At 49.9% G+C, this 15,556-nt stretch overlaps 2 long non-coding RNA genes across 5 annotated transcripts in view; both read left to right on the top strand.

The window, feature by feature from the left end:
- Positions 1 to 3,549, top strand: part of LOC125619958 — a 35,073-nt gene extending 31,524 nt beyond the window's left edge. For 2 of the 4 annotated variants that reach the window (XR_007351529.1, XR_007351528.1), the window contains 2 exons: positions 425 to 880; positions 1,792 to 3,549. This is a non-coding gene — a long non-coding RNA (uncharacterized LOC125619958). Of the gene's footprint in view, positions 1 to 57; positions 200 to 424; positions 881 to 1,791 lie in introns of those variants that run through there. The other 2 variants (XR_007351530.1, XR_007351527.1) reach the window with 2 other exon arrangements.
- A 3,839-nt stretch (positions 3,550 to 7,388) lies between these two features.
- Positions 7,389 to 12,588, top strand: LOC125619959. Its single transcript, XR_007351531.1, has 2 exons — positions 7,389 to 7,888; positions 8,688 to 12,588. It is a non-coding gene; the product is annotated as an uncharacterized LOC125619959 (long non-coding RNA).
- The last annotated feature ends 2,968 nt before the right edge of the window (positions 12,589 to 15,556 follow it).

The following is a 15,556-nucleotide window of genomic DNA, read 5'->3' as shown; positions in this document are numbered from 1 at the left end:
GTAGCTGTGGTTATGTGGCTAAACTGGACTTGGGTGGATTCAAGGGCTTCAGGTTAGCTGCAGACTCTCAGGGCCAGTTCAGACCACCTTTGCAGCGATCCTCAGAGCAAGGGTTCCCCCAAGCTCCTTAGGTCACTGGGCCAACATCTTTCAGATGACAATTAAGTCTCCTCCCCTTTAGGGGGTCAGTGGGCAACAGGTACGAGTGACAATTGCAGCTTCGTGTCTCCCTTGTGGAGCAGGCACCAGCCAAGGGAGAACCCTGGGTCACCGTCTCCATCAGCACTGAGCACTGTCAGATACCGTCAGGGCAGAGAAAAGCCTCAGAGTACTGTCTAGGAAAGGCAAAGGCCAGTGGGGGAGTGTGGTCTACAAGAGAAAACGCTGATGACAATTTTTTTTTTCAATTTTTCTCTCACTTTAGACACCAGTGAAGCAGTGGTTGAAAGATGGTAGTTCACAGCCCAAACATGGACGCCATGTCTTCACAGGGGGCCTTCTTGAAGTAGAATGCATGTCCTCAAACTTCATTGTTTTTACTGTTCCGTGGAATCCAGTGACTGACCTTGGGGACCTTGACTCCTAGGCCTGAGACCCGAGTGCAGCAGCACCCAGTGGCTTCTCCCAGCTCTGCTCACCCAAGAAACCTCAGGAGGCCAGGCTCCCTCCAGGAGGCATCAGGAGTCAGGCCCCGACTCCAGGAACTCACTCCTGGTGGGAGAGTCTCCTGGTACCGCGCAGATGTGGACCAGCCTTGAGACCTTCTGCTGCTTCCAAGTGATACTGCCGTCCTCCTGGGAACCGGCTCGTGCTGCTTCTTGGCTCTTGTTACAGGAGAAGATTTCAGGCAAGAAACAAAACAGAGTAAAAGTACAACAAAGTATGTTGGGAAAGGGAGGGAGGGTCGGTTGTCTCTAAGAGGGGAGTGCAATGGCATGCCCCTTTCTCCTGGTTTTATTGTGGGTCTTAGGGAAGTTTCCCACCTCTGCTTTGGCTCGACAGTAGGATTGCAATTGACTTGTAAGTCCCACTACACATGCTCTTATCTGCAGGTACCCAGGTGAAACCCATGGAGCAAGGATAGGATCAAAATGATATGCTAAGATCTAAAGGCGACTCCCAGTCACCTTGATCCACACGGACCAATGTGTGTATGGCACTAACTGGCACTTGTTGTTTACAGATTATATGACCAGTGGAGTTTGCCTCTAATTGTCCTGTCTTCCTGGGTCCTTGGAACCTTTGGTCTGTGTGAAGGTCACAAGGGTCCTGATTCAGGTAATTTCAGAAAGGAGTCTTAGGTAAATTGCTTTAGGGTAAATTTCTTTCTAGGAGAAAACAGGTGAAAGCCCAGCACATAGGCTCCATTCATATATCATCCCCCAACAGCATGTGCCTAGGACTTTTGTCCATCTCCCACCTATCACAAGAACTTGGTGTAGAAGATGGCCAAAGAGTAGTTTCTGGAAAGCCCTTTTGAGGTATGTTGACCAATAAGGAGACTCAGACATGCAATTTGAATGAGAGAAGTTTCTAGGCAGAAAGAAGTGAGTCGAGGTCTGCCACGGGAAGCCACATGGCCTGTGCAGAAGAGCTGACTGTTTAAAGGAGGAGTGAGAGGACAGAAGAGGCCTGAGAGAACGGGCAGAGGAGCCATGGCCAGCCACAGCATCAGACATACAGTGTATATAAAGTAATATAATCAGACATGTAGTGTCTATAAGACATATAAAGTAATGTAATCAGAAATATGATAAAAAATAGGAAGCTGTCCTGATGTCACACTTGCAGGCACACTGGAGCAGCATAGAGACCCTGTGCTTGGCCAGGTGTCTGCACGCGACAAGCAAGGATTGGGAGGACTCAAGACGATGGTGACACCAGCCTTCAAAACCAGATCTGGCCCTCGCTGGCCCAGTGTTGAAGATAAACACCAGAGAAATGTAGAGGTAAAAAAACAAGTTTTATTTAAGGGATAGAACAGAGAAAGAAAAAGAGAGAGAGAGAGAGAAAGAGAGAGAGAGAGACTCCCTTGGAGGGGAGGGGTCCAGAGCTGGTGCCCATGGAGACGGCTTGTCGATTTTAGGTGTCCTTTCCTCTCATGCCTACCTGACCAAAAGTGAGCAAAAGGCCGGAAGGGGGCCGTCCAGGGGGTGGGTGCTTGTGTTGGAAAGTGTGATCGTCCAATCCCCCGAGGCTCTTAGCAGCCTCTTAGCAACTGGGGAAAGGGAAGTACTAATTACCCATTTCCTTTTCTTTGATAATTAGCCACCTGTCCACTGTGGCAGTCTCAATGGCTCTGCTGTGAATGGGGGAGAAAGAAGGAAAGTGGGATTGAAGAGGGGGGGTCAGGTCCTCCTTCCATGGATGAGGTTCAAGTGCTGGTGTGATCCTGGGGGACGTGATCACTAGGCCAGGTAAGTGTGTAAGTGTGCGCCTGGAGTGAGAAGGACAGGGACCAGAAATCAGCTCTGAAGACAGGCCCAATAGTGAGAGCCAAGGGCACTGGATGAAATGGGCCCAGTGGTGGGGCCTGAAGAGCTCAGCGAGGCTAGCAGAAGAAATCCAGGCCTGGAAAAGGTGAGTCAAGGCGAGTTCAGGGCAGGGAGACGCAGGGTGAGACCAGTGAGTCCGCAAGGGGGTGTTGCCTTCTCCAAGGTCACGTGAAGACTGAGCCCCGGGAGAGCTGAGAGGAGGCCCAAGGTGGCCAGAACCACACTCAGAGACGGTCTTGAAACTGCTGAGGCTTCTATGAAGGCCATAGTCAAAGCAAATATATGACAACAATAAAGAAATGTAAATACTTAAACCATTGGTCAACCTCTGCTAGCCTGCCCAGCTAGGACCTTTATGGAGCCAAGGGTCTGGTTAATGGAAAAGGACAGGCGTCGACACCTGCCAGTGTCCCTTCAGAGGGGAGTTTGCCAGAGCCTCACAGAGGCGACGGGGTGCAGAGAAGGCTTTCTAAATCACCCCTCGACAAACTCGTCGACCCTCTTCCTACGCTGCTAATACTGTATCTTGTTCGTCTAACCCCAAGGTGTGGTCATCCAGCACAAGAGAAAAGGAGCCGAACCCATTCTGACTTCACTCTCTTCACTTAAGAGCTGACCCAGAGAGGATGAGACCAACAGGGAAGTGTTTTGTCAAAATGACTATTTGCATCCCGTCTCCTGTTCCTCATTCTCCTCGTTGCCACCCTCACATATTAGGCACTGACTTTTTAAAAAACTCTCCTGTGTGATGAGTTTAGAGACAACCCACTAGTATTTCCAAACTCCGGTTTTTTTTGTTTGTTTGTTTGTTTGTTTGTTTGTTTGTTTGTTTTATAACTTCCTAGGGATTGAACCCAGGGCCTTAAGGTGCTAGGTAGGCACTATACCACTGAAGGACATCTCCAGCTCCTTTTAACTTTTATTTTTGAAACAATCTCATTAAATTGCCCAGGCTGGCCTCAAACTGGGGATCTTCCTGCCTAAGCTTTCTGAGTTCCTGGCATTAGCCACATGTCTGACTTCTACCTTTTTAAAAATAAAGATACAAACATAAGCACCTTAAATACTGAAGATTCAATTTTAAGGGAAAAAAAAATGTCCATATGACCCTTCCCCAGTCTCTAGTCAATGCTTCTCAAACTAGAAGCACTGCCAGGTAAGATACTTTCCCTTGTTTCCACAATCCTGTCCTGTTTATCCTCTGCTCCCTCCAGGAGCCACTCCCAGAGGACCGAATACCTGCTGTGTGCTGCAGGACTGCATTCCCCTCCTTCTCTCCAGGCTCAGACCTTGCCCAGCACCTGTGCACTGCCCTCCGCAACTGCAGGGCCCTGACAAGTCACCACTGAGTCCTGAGAGCCTCCCAGGCCTGAAACCTCTGTAGCTAGTGTTGGGAACGTGGAGACGGCTCCTGCCGAGCTCTCTGTTGGATGGTGCCTGATGTCCCTAACTCACTATTCTCCTGTCCTCGGTGTACGGGCATCACTGGACAGGCACATGGTTTGGCTGTAAGTAGCCAAACAGTATTCTCCCACAATAAGTGACTCTGCTTCAATCCAATCTCAATTTCAGAATTTGATATAGAGCAAAGTTAAGTGGAGATTATTTTAAAAGACCTTTTTCTAACTGAAAAAAATGAGTGTTTTCATAGTGGAAAATTTGGAAGATCCAGCAAAATACAAGGACTACATTTTATTTTATTTATTTACACAACATCTTTATTTTATTTTTATGTGGTGCTGAGGATCGAACCTAGCGCCCCGCGCATGCTAGGCGAGCGCTTTACCGCTTGAGTCATATCCCCAGCCCCAGGACTAATTTTAAATCGCATTTATTTCCACAACCAAAGACAACCATGCTAACATTCCGTTTAGTCTCCTAATGCTTACATTAGGTACATATATGCATAGTTAAGTATGTGCCACATGCCCATGTGCACACCTTTGTCTAAACTAGAACCAGTGGTACTCGCCCAGCAGTGCCCTTTTCCCATTTACTGTGTGCATCTCTCCGTCAGCGCTGCTCGGCATCAGTTCCTGTCTGGTCACATCAGTGCTATCTCTATCCCAAGGCCACCCTGTCTATAACCCAGTACAACAGCAGCAATGATCACGCAGAAGTGAGGAAGGCATGGAGGTGGGGGTCAGCACCGGTGTCACAGGTCACAGGCACCAACTCATTCAAAGCTCAAAGCAACCATGAAGTTGCAGGTGGGAAACCGAGGCACAGCGTGGCTACCTGCCCAAGTTACACCGACGACGCGTGTGAGGTTGTGTCCAATTTTTTACTAAAACAGAATGATGAACATCTTTATGTTCAAAAATACAGAATGCTTATTCAAATGTGTGTTCATGTTGGTAGTTATTTCTCCAGGGTGACATTCTGTTCCCACAATTGCAGAGCCTGAGAATCTGTTTAAAGACTGCTGACGTGCACTTTTCAAATTGTGCTCCATCCTGTTTTTGATTTTGTGGACTGGTGGGGTTGGGGTGAATACTGTTGTTTTGCTTGTACAAATCCTGCCATTCACCAGGGTAAACTCAGGCGGCTCATTCAGAGTGGATGTCCACCTGACTCCAGCACAGGTGCTCCGTGCAGGCCCCTGTTCTGTGGAGCAGGGGAATTGCAGCCCCTGAAACCCAAGATGGACCTTCTGCAGCCCTGTGTACCAAGCATGTGGAAACTAGCTCCACAGGCATGTTCAGAAGACATCACCTGCAGTCATGGATGCCCACAGCTGAAGAGCGCTCCCTGCCCAGCGCAGCCACAGAGGGAGGAGATGAATGGGGATCCATCAGTGAACAGAATTTGTCTGTTTTCATTCACGCTCCAACGAGAGGCACCTTTTCAGTTTCTATCCTGTTCATCACTGCTTTCTCTCTGTTCTCATTCTCTAGAAGCTTCTGAGCACCATGTGCTCTGTGCTGAATTTAATCAGCCTCCATGGTAACGTGCTCTCAAAAGCTGCAGCCCGCACTCGGGCGACCTTGCCCCAGGCTGGGAGCCAGGCACCTTCACCACCGCCTGGCCTTTGCTTCACCAGGATGCTCTCCCCGTCTGCCAGCAGCGGCCAGGCCAATTAACCTTTAGGGGAAAGTGGGGCTCCCTGCCACTCAGCTTCCTTCTCGCTCATTGTGCTCATCCTGAAAAGCCTCGAGGAGCTGTAATAAATACATTAATTAGGAAAATGATTAAATGCAGTTGCCTTTATTACCTTGGCATCCTGGAGATGCCTGAAAAGACACCCTCATTCCTGGGGGTGGGGCAGAGCAGGGATGTGCAGCTGTGTGTCCTGCCTCCTGGCTCAGAAGGCAAGAGGCAGCTCTCACTAAGTGAATGCCCCTGCCTCTCTCAGAAGGCACTGGACCCACTGCCTTGTCACAAGCAGAAGTCCCCGTTCCCTCACCCACAGGAGATGCTCGGTGACCAGCAAGTGTCTCAGGGTGCTGGGACCAGAAGTCCCATGGGTGGCTTCAGTGAAGATCAGTAATGATGTTCGGGGTTTATAATGGGGTGACATGCCCAAAGAGAAGCAAATCATCGCTTCACCAAGGACAGAGGTAAGTCAAACAGCTCTCTCTGGGGAAGACTCCTGCGGTCTTACTTCCTGCTTCTCACCCCAGCTGGTACAGGGGGATCCAGAACGCCCTCCTCCACCTGGAACATTCTCAAGGGCTGAGCTGAGGAGCACCCAGAGCATCACCCAGAGCACTCACTCTTGCCTGCTCTGGATCCTCCCCATGAGCCCCTGGATGCTCTTCCTCCTGGTTCCCTTCAAAACCCAGCTGGGGATTGTCCAGCCTGGCTGCCCTTCCTAAGACCTCCAGACTTCATTCCCCCTGGCTCCTTTCTCCTTCCCCCACCTTCCTAGGGAGTCCACTGTTGCTCATTTCCCAATAAACCGACAGTCACCCACATGATCTTCATGCCAACATCCTTGGGACTCGAGAATGTTGTCAGCACACAGTAGGAGCTTAATAAATACTTATAGAGTCTAACTTAGAATTATGTGATACCTTTGAAAGATTTAGGGAAAAGAAATAGGTAACACTTCAATTTCCTCTTGAAAGTAATAGTAACTAAAGTTAGTAGGGCCATCCAAGTCTAGGCTGGAGGCACAGGGGGACAGGACTGAGGAGCTCACAGTCACACCACAGGGAAGGTGTGGGTGCACCTTGGGATGACCATGAGCAGCTGTGGTACCCTTCCTCCCACTCCTTGCAAGCACCCATCTTGGCCTGACTTTCTATCTTGTCCTCTGTATGCCTTACTGAAAAATGTAATCAAATCTCATTACAGGAACAGCTCATAAGTCAGGGATTTGGACATTTTCCACTTTCTAAGGGAAAAGAATTACCAAGTTATTGAAAACAACCTAAGTGATTGAAAACCTCTTTTCCCCAATCAGTTCCAAGTATTCACCATTAACACATCTCTTCCTTCCCCCGGTCCTTCCTCCCCTCTAGGGCCTCTGACACCTGGGGCAAACTGAGTTCAGTCTGAGAAAAATCCACGTACCTTTCTCAAGGAACTCTGTACAGAGAATTCCAGCTTTTGAGGATTGGCCTCCTTTTCATTAGTCTGAATGAATGAGGTGTTAAAGTCTGTCTTCATTTTTGGAGTAATTTTCTGCTCAATTGGAGAGCAACCACAAGGTCTTTGGATCCTTCAACCTGCTCCTGGAAAAGTGAAGTCCTCCTCTCCCGGCTCAGCGGTGTGCAGCTCACCTTCACCACCATGGAAGTGGGAAGTGAGGTCACTGCTCTCTGCGACCAGTACAGCCCATTCCTTCCTGTTGTCTTGTGTGGAAATGCAGAGCCTAGGAAGCCCGCCAGCCTTGGCTTATCTTTGGATGAACTGTGTGGCCCTGAAGTCCATATGTGGATGTCCTCACCGCAGTGCTTCCAATGTGAACCTTGGCCTTTGGAGAATGACTGGTGTGCTTACAAAAGGGACAATTTGGAGACAGAAGCATGCACCCAGGGAGAAGGCCATGTGAAGACGAAGACAGAGACCACCGTCAGGTTTCGTACACCAGGGAGTGTTGAGGACTGCCAGGCTCCAGCTGAAGTTAGCAGCTGTAAGCAGTGAAGTTCTGTTGTTCAGGCCACCCCGTCAAGCCAGCATGTGGCCCTTCAGGAGACTCCTGCACTTGGCTTCTTTTGCCACCTCATATCCAGTGAGGGGCTTCCCAAAGATGCAGGGCATGGTCCCTGCCTCGAGTGCACTACACTGCTAAGAATTGGACTGACCCAGGGACACTCTGCAAGGAGTCTCTGAGTGAGGCCTCTGTTGGGCCTGCCATGGAGCCACATTTCCCCAAGGAGCAGGCCCTGGCACTCTGCCCATCTGGGGACAAGAGCAACAGCTTTGCCCACCTGACAGATGAGCAGGTGAGAGTCAGACAGCTGTCTCAAGAGCACCACCGTCTAGCCTCCCATCGGGGTTTTCCTTACCCTGGGAGCAGTTCACTAGCAACATGACCCCCCCAGGATCATGTGCTCCATAAAGCAGAGGAATTGGGTGCCAGGCCGAGAGAACAGGAGAGTGAGAGCAGAGAGGGGAGGGAGGCAAAGGGACAGCACTGAGCTAACTGCTCCCAGGGGAGTCCCCTGCAGGCAGCTGCCACTGCCAGAGGCCCTTGTAGGGGACTCCAGGAGTCAGCACAGGCTCTGAAGCAAGTATTTATAAGTTTGACCTGCACCTTCCTGGTGCTAAATCGCAATCCTCTAGCATGGTTTCAGGGAATATCTCCACCAGGGACCCACCACACTGGCAATGTCCCCAGAACATTAGGCAATGAAAACATTTCAAAGGCATGTTGTTTTTGAATGCACAGGAAAGGTTCAAAATGAACTTGGGTGACACGTGAACAGGGGTGTGAATGCCCCAGGGAGCTGGCATTGAGCACACACTGGGGCATCCAGCTGCTGATCATAAACCTGGAGAAAGGCAGGGAACTTGGGGCTGGTCTCACCCCGTGCTGCCCAGCCAGGCAGGGCTCCCGCCAGCCATCTTCGCCAGTCTCAGCTGGAAGAGCGAGCACGTGGGCAGCGAGGCATGGAAATGAGCTCCTTCCTCTGTCCTTTCCTTGGAGCCAGTGTCACTGTGATGGTGCTGTGACACCCTCACCTTGACAAGACCTTGATGCTGCAGCATCTGAATGTAAGTCTCCTTTCTCTGTCCTTCCAGGAGAAGGAGTCTGAATCCAGCCGGCTGGCCCCGAGCAGCGTCTCTTCTTCCCGGTATTCACACCTCCGTCTTCTCAACATTCTAATGACTTTTAAATATGCCTAATCATTTCCGAGGAAGGAAGGCATTCCACACTTTACAATCACGTGCATCAACTGGCCCATCTGGGGAGCTCGCCCCTGGAAAGGGGCACAGGCGAGCTGTCCGTTTAATTTGCTCTCACATCTGCTGCCATCACTGCAGGGCCTCCTGGGCTCCAGAACTGTCCGGGGCTCATGTGTTCCAATGCCTCATTTTTGTTGTGGCTGCTTTTAATTATAAGCACTTCCACCAAAATGAATCACCATTCAAAATTCAGCTGGGGAAGCATTTTTTTTTCTATTTAGCTAAACTGAACTGAAGCACATTTGGGAGAGAAATGAGAGGTTTAGTAGGAATCTATGGCAGGAGAGTGGCCAGTTTGCTGCAGTCATCTTGATTCTCTCCTTGGGGAAGTGAGAGCCTGGCTCAGAGTGTACACTGCCCTTCACTCCTCCCCCTGGAGTCCTCTGCCATTAGTTAACATTGATGAGTGAGTGCTCTTAAGACAGCATGGAAACTGTCCACCCCCTTTTACTTCCAACATGCCACTGTCTGTCCAGCCAAATGGCTACTGCTTCCCAGGAAAGTGTTCAGAACACTGGGCTCTGGAAATGCTGTCACTATGTGGGCTCCCAAGACAGACACTTGGGGAGAAATCAGGATGGAACATCATGTAAGTTGGGAAGAGGATGAGAATGGAGACAGAGGAGCAGGTGGTTCAGGGAAGGCATTCAACGGGGAGCAAGCAGGAAAGCCATGAGAAGACCTGCCTGAGATCTGAACTCTGCGGTAGAAAATCATTTGGTGCAGTCTGTGCCATGTGCTTGACAGCAGCCAGGATTGTGCTGGGCCACACACAAATGGGACTCATACAAGGACACACATGGGGAGGTATCCTACAGCCCTGGGGCTTTCAGAAACATAGCCATTGTCATTAGCCTTTTTGTTCTTGGCCCAAGATGAGGCAGAACATCATGGCAGAAAGGAATGAAGGAGGAAAGCTGCTCAGGACTTGGCAATCAGGAAGCAGAGAGAACTCTGCTCACCAGGAACAACATATGAACCCAAAGGCACACCCCCAGTGGCCCACCTCCCCAGCCACACTCAACCTGCCTACAGTCGCCACCAGGTAAATCCATGTCAGGGATGAATCCTCTGATTGTGTTACACCTCTCACAATCAGTCTCCTCACCACGGAACATCCCCACACTGTCTCACACGTGAGCTTCTGGGGCACACCTCATGTCTACACCACAACAGCTGCTCTGTTGCTCAGCTTTCCCTTGCCCTCCGTGGTTTTCTCCTCAGCCTCTTCTCCAGAATGGAAACCAGCCAAACACCAGTAGAACAATCCTATTTTCTACATGTACAAACTCCTGGAATCCTCCCCATGACCTTGGAGAACAGAACCATGCATATTCTCCCTTGAACAATGAGCAATAGAGGCTCACAGAGGCTTTGCTCCCCTGATGACCACCAGGAAGAGCTGTCACATACCCCCTGCACCCAGCCCTGAACACAGCTTACTGCATCAAAGCACAGTCCTCATGGCCCCATCCTTGGACGCTATGCTCAGCATCCCAGTTTTGTAGATAGGGAGTCTGAGGCTCCCGAGGGCTTGCTGAACTTCCCAGGCTCCTCAGTGAGGTGTCAGGGATTTGGCACCAGCCCTCCAACTCTATGCTCTTGGCCATTCTGCCTCCTCTTGTCCTGGAAGTGGAGGATTCTCACTTTAAAATAAGGGCTCATATAGATGGGGAGGTGCTAGCACGTCTCTCCATCACGTGTGCCTTGGCACCAGGGCAGCCAAGGCCATGGGAGGCCAGCCCTACCCTGAAAAGAGGCTCAGCCCTGCTCCCTGGGACTCCCTCTGATACTGTGAGAGTCCCTGGGTATGGCAGCCAGCCCTCTGGGCTCATCCAAGCCGGAGCTGTGCGTGCCTCTCTGAGTAGTGGCTAAGGTGGGACAATGCTGGTCAGTGGGTGGGGCCACAGTGAAGGGCTGGGTGGCTGCTGCCCTGAGGCCTCAGTTAGCTTCTCCAGCAGGCTGAGTAAAAAGTCATGACTCCCCTGAAGCAGCTGCCTGGTAGGGGACGCTGAGTCTCAGAGACGCAGGCCAGTGTGTCTGCGGAGGGAGCACCCAGGTCTCTTCTCTCCAACTTGACAGCTCCTGGGATCTTTTCAGTTTCTGGCGTTTTCCTCCCAGTACCATCAGCCCCAGTCAGGCGTGGACATGGCCTTGGCACAGTCCACTCTGGTCCTCCTCCAGCCACAGGAGACTTCCACAGTGCAGAGACTGTGGGGCCAAGGTGGGCCTCCTGAAGCCAATGCATACTGCTTCTAGAAAATTCTGCAGAGTCTTGGAGTCCCAGAATTCCCTGCCCAAACAGCGTTGTTCTGCTTCCAGATTTCCTCCCTAGCTGCATACTGCCAGGACCCACCACCATGGTGAGGATCGGGGGCTTCTGTGGGAGGGCTGGTGGAAGGTGGCAGCCTGCGGGAGGCCAACTGCACGTGCAGGGTGGGGGCCCAGGGGGCTAGGAGGTGGAACTCAAGCCAGACCCTAAGGGTGTCATTCATTCCTCCTCACCCAACCCCAGAAGGGACCTGCCGTGTCCCCAGGTCAGAGACACCAGGGCCAGGAGCCTTGCCAGAGAACACACAGATGGCCCACCAGAACTTGTGTGGGGTCTGTCTGCCCCCAGAGGCCAGGTCCTAGTCATTTCATAGTGAAGCATTAGAAAATGCCTCTAGATGTCATAAATCTATAAGACTTGGTGGTAAATTAATCTGTAAAGCAAGAAAAGAAGGAAACTTACAATGAAGCCTGAAAAATCATTTGATGTACAAAAACTGGGAGTGGAAGCTACGTATGCTTACCTGACCTGACAAAGGTGCTAGAAACATTCGGTGGGGAAAAGACAGCCTTTTAAACAAATGGTGACGGCAAAAGTGGACATCTGTATGTCAAGAACTAAAAACTATTGGAACTAGGTCCCTCTCTCTCACCCTACACGGAAGTCAAACCAAAGCAGATCAAAGACTTGAGAATTAGACTATAAACACTGCAACTGCTAGAAGAATATCAGGGTCAGCACTCCGACATATGGGTGCCCACACCGATTCCTTAACAAGACCCCTAACTCTCAAGAAATGAAACCAGGAATCAGTTACGTGGGATGGCATCAAAGTAAAAAGCTGCTGTACAACAAACAATTAAAAGCATAAAGAGTCTACCAAATGTGAGAAAAATTTGTGCCAGCTAGCCTCGGGTCGAGGATTAATATCCATAACATAAAGAACTCAAAAACCTAATGAAAAAAAAGAATCAATAAAAGAAATAAATAGACATTTCTCAAAAGAAGAAATACAAATGACCCTCAAATACATTTTTTAAATGTTCAAAATCCTTAGCAATGAGGGAAATGCAAATCAAAACTACACTGAGGTTTCATCTCAATTCAGTTGGAGTGGTGGCCATCAAGAATACAAATAATAATAAATGCTGGCAAGAATGTGGGGGAAAGACACTCATATCCTGTTGGTAAAACTGCAAAGGAATACGATCTTTCTGAAAAGCAGTCTAAAGACCCACCAAAGCCTAGGAATGGGGACTCACTATGACTGAGCAGCTCTCCTGCTCCTTGGTATTTATTCAAAAGAACTAAAATGAGCACACTACAGTGTTACACACATACCAGTGTTTATAGCAGCACAATTCACAATAGCCAAGTTACAGAACCAGTCTAGGTACCCATCAACCAATGAGTGGATAAAGAAAATGTGGCTATGTATACACAAAGGAATTTTACTTAGCCATACAAAATAATAAAATCATGTCAGTTGCTGGTAAATGGATGGGACTTCGTGTTCAGTGAAATAAACCAGACTCAAAAAGTCAAGGGTCAAATGTCTTTGTTTGTGTGAAGAAGCTAGGGAGGGAGAAAAAGTATGTAAATTAAAGTGGGATCTTGTGAAAATAGAAGAGAAACCAATAAAATAGAGGGAGATGAATGAGAGGGAGGGAGGACGTGGTATCATAGTATCATGGGAAAGTACTGGGGAATGAAATCTACCACAATGTGTCCCACTTATATAGCTGCAATGTCCCACTTATATAGTATGAAATAAAGATAATGGAAGAGAGATTAGTAGAGGGAAAATGAAGGTACTGGGAAAAGGAGATTTGTCAAAAAATGTGCATGTATGCCTATGGCACACTGAATCCCACTATCATATACAATTATAATGCACCAACAGAATGTGTTTTAAAAAGTTAATATACAAAACCGGGAGAGTCCTTGGGGAGAAAGATCATTTTCTCAGCACTAGGCAGATGAGCTTCATGACAAAAAATGAGCCAGGACAGACGGTCCACAGAGACCCTAAGCATCTCTACAGTTCAGGAAGTAATGTGACTCCAGTGACAGTGTTGGGAGCAGGGGCTTGGAGGTCACAGTCAAGGTCATAGGCAGTCCAGGCAGAGTCTGGGAAACAAGCTTTCCAGAAAGAGGAGGTGGCCATTGTCGCGTTCCTTGTGACTAAAACACTCAGGGTCACTCCAGGGGAACTGGGCTGAATGAAATAACCACCCAGGAGACAGAGACACTTTATCTTTGGGGATCCTGTGATGGCTCCTCTGACCTTAAGGGTCTGCAGAAAGAGAGTGAGTGCATGCTGACCCCTTTTATTGAGGAGAAGCCATTCACATGAGGCAAGGGGTCAGGTTTCAGGGGGCTGAGTCTAGCTTCCTGATGTCCACTGTCAGCAGGTTGGCTGACATCTAGGAAGGCCACACTCAAAGGCAGAGCAAGAGAAGGGGACACACAAAGGGCTTTTCCATGGAACATTCTATCCCAAACAGGGCAAAGGGGTAATATCATAAAGGAACAGGTGAGTGTAGCTCTGTCCATGGGGCTGCAGGGAGGCACACCTACTTCTGAAGACACATTCTGCTACTTCGAGGGTCGGTTGGGGCAATGTCGAGGTCAGTACAAAGGTGACCCACAGAGCCTCTCCAATCATGGGAAGGAGAATGCCGGTCATTCAGCGAGACCGCCCCCCACAGTCCATAGTATCAAATGCCTCAGAGGCCAGTTAAATTTAGAAAGAACATCTTAAGTTTTGGTTCCCAGTGCACTCTATGTCCACACTGTCCCTCAGCCAAGGCTTCGCCCCACCGTACCCCAGTTTTTGAATATGGGCCAGACAACAAAGTATGCAAGGGAAAAACTGGGTTTAAAGGAGTCGAACTGCACCCCTTCCCTGTGCCCCTATCTTTGGGAGGTCTCCTTTCCACAGGTGAGCCAGACGTGGGCCACGCTTGGTAGACCGGCTGAGGCCACCTGCCTCTTTCACAGGGGAATTTGTAGGAGTGCTTCCGTCCCAGCAAACTGAAACACAGTGACGTAGCCAGAGAGAAGTCTCACTGAACTAAGACCAACCAAACAAGTGCATGCCAATGAAAACACAGATGATCAGAAGCCACGCTCGGCTGCTGACCCGTTACCCGACATGGAACCAGACCAAATAAGGAGTCTTGGCAGTGTCCTGTCGTGCAAAGAAATTCCATTTCCTGTGTATCAGAACATCTCCCCGCCATGGTCCACTGCACCATGTTAGAAAACAGTAACAGATGGTCCCAGCGTCCTCACTCACTGTAGCATTGCCAGCTGTTTGCTGAGTGGGGGTCCAACTCCACCGTTCTGGTGACCTTTAAACCAATGGCTTTGGAACACCTCCTTCATGGTGGAGCTGAGCCCTCCTTTCTGAGTGCCGTGCATGCGCCAATGTGTCAGTCACTAAAGAAAGACTTCTCTCCTGCTTCTCTCCAACCCTCCACGTTTCTCCTTGTCTGAGGGAATGAGGCCTGAAGATGGACGTCAGGCTAGTAGAAGACTCTGGCATGGAGTCAGGCAAGCTGGTGGGGTGGAGCCCGGCAGGATCTCCATAGTCCATCACCACTAGAGCACACGCCTTTCTGAGGCCATTCTTTACCCCAAGAGGAGAGACCAGGAAATGACACCTTGAGCTCTTCAGCTTTCCCCACTTCCTAGGATGTGGCAGAATCCAGCAGAAGCACTGCCACCCACCACACCTAGTCCAGTGGCCCCTGTGTTGAGAGCCACAGCCGAAGGGGCCCCAGCAAACTTCCAGCTGCCAGCAAACTTCCAGCTGCCGGCTGATGATTGGCTCACAGCGGCCCCAGCAACATCTAGCTGATTGGCTCCTCTGCGGTGATGCTCATTGGGCTGTTTCCCTGCCCTTTCAGACCACGGAGCTGCTCATTGGGGGACTTTTTTGGCTCCGCCCACGTGACCCAGCCAATCGGCCTCAAGAGCAGGAGGATTGTGGGAGGTGGAGAGAAGCTTGTGGGGGAGAGAGAGGCTTGTGGAAAGCCGGTGGTGGCAGTTGAGGCTCTGAGGGTTTTTCCTGAGAGGCTGTTTTGTTTGGCGTGTGTGGTTCTAAAAATAAAGTTAGTTTCTTTTGACAAGTGGCTCCTGATTGTGCCCAGCCAGACTGCGGCATTTGGTGGCTCGCACGGGGAGCGACTGAGGGTAAGTGAAACTGCTCGCCCCTGAGGGCAGGGCGAGAGGATGGGTAGCCATTTTAAGATTCCTCTTTTATTTTGCTTCACTTTTGTTTTAAGTTGCCTGTCCCTGGAGATGAGTGAGACGGAAGAAAAACCGCTCACATCTGAGGAAAAACTATTTACGTCTGAGGAACAGATAGGGAGAAAGGACGGATGCACATGTCAGGAGGATTGAAAGGCCATAATGACTTTTTGTT

This window comes from Marmota marmota, unplaced genomic scaffold (genome assembly GCF_001458135.2).
Source record: "Marmota marmota marmota unplaced genomic scaffold, marMar, whole genome shotgun sequence".
Classification (NCBI taxonomy): Eukaryota; Metazoa; Chordata; class Mammalia; order Rodentia; family Sciuridae; genus Marmota; species Marmota marmota.
Note: the sequence above shows the minus strand (reverse complement) of the source record. Positions and strands in the feature narration are given on the sequence as shown.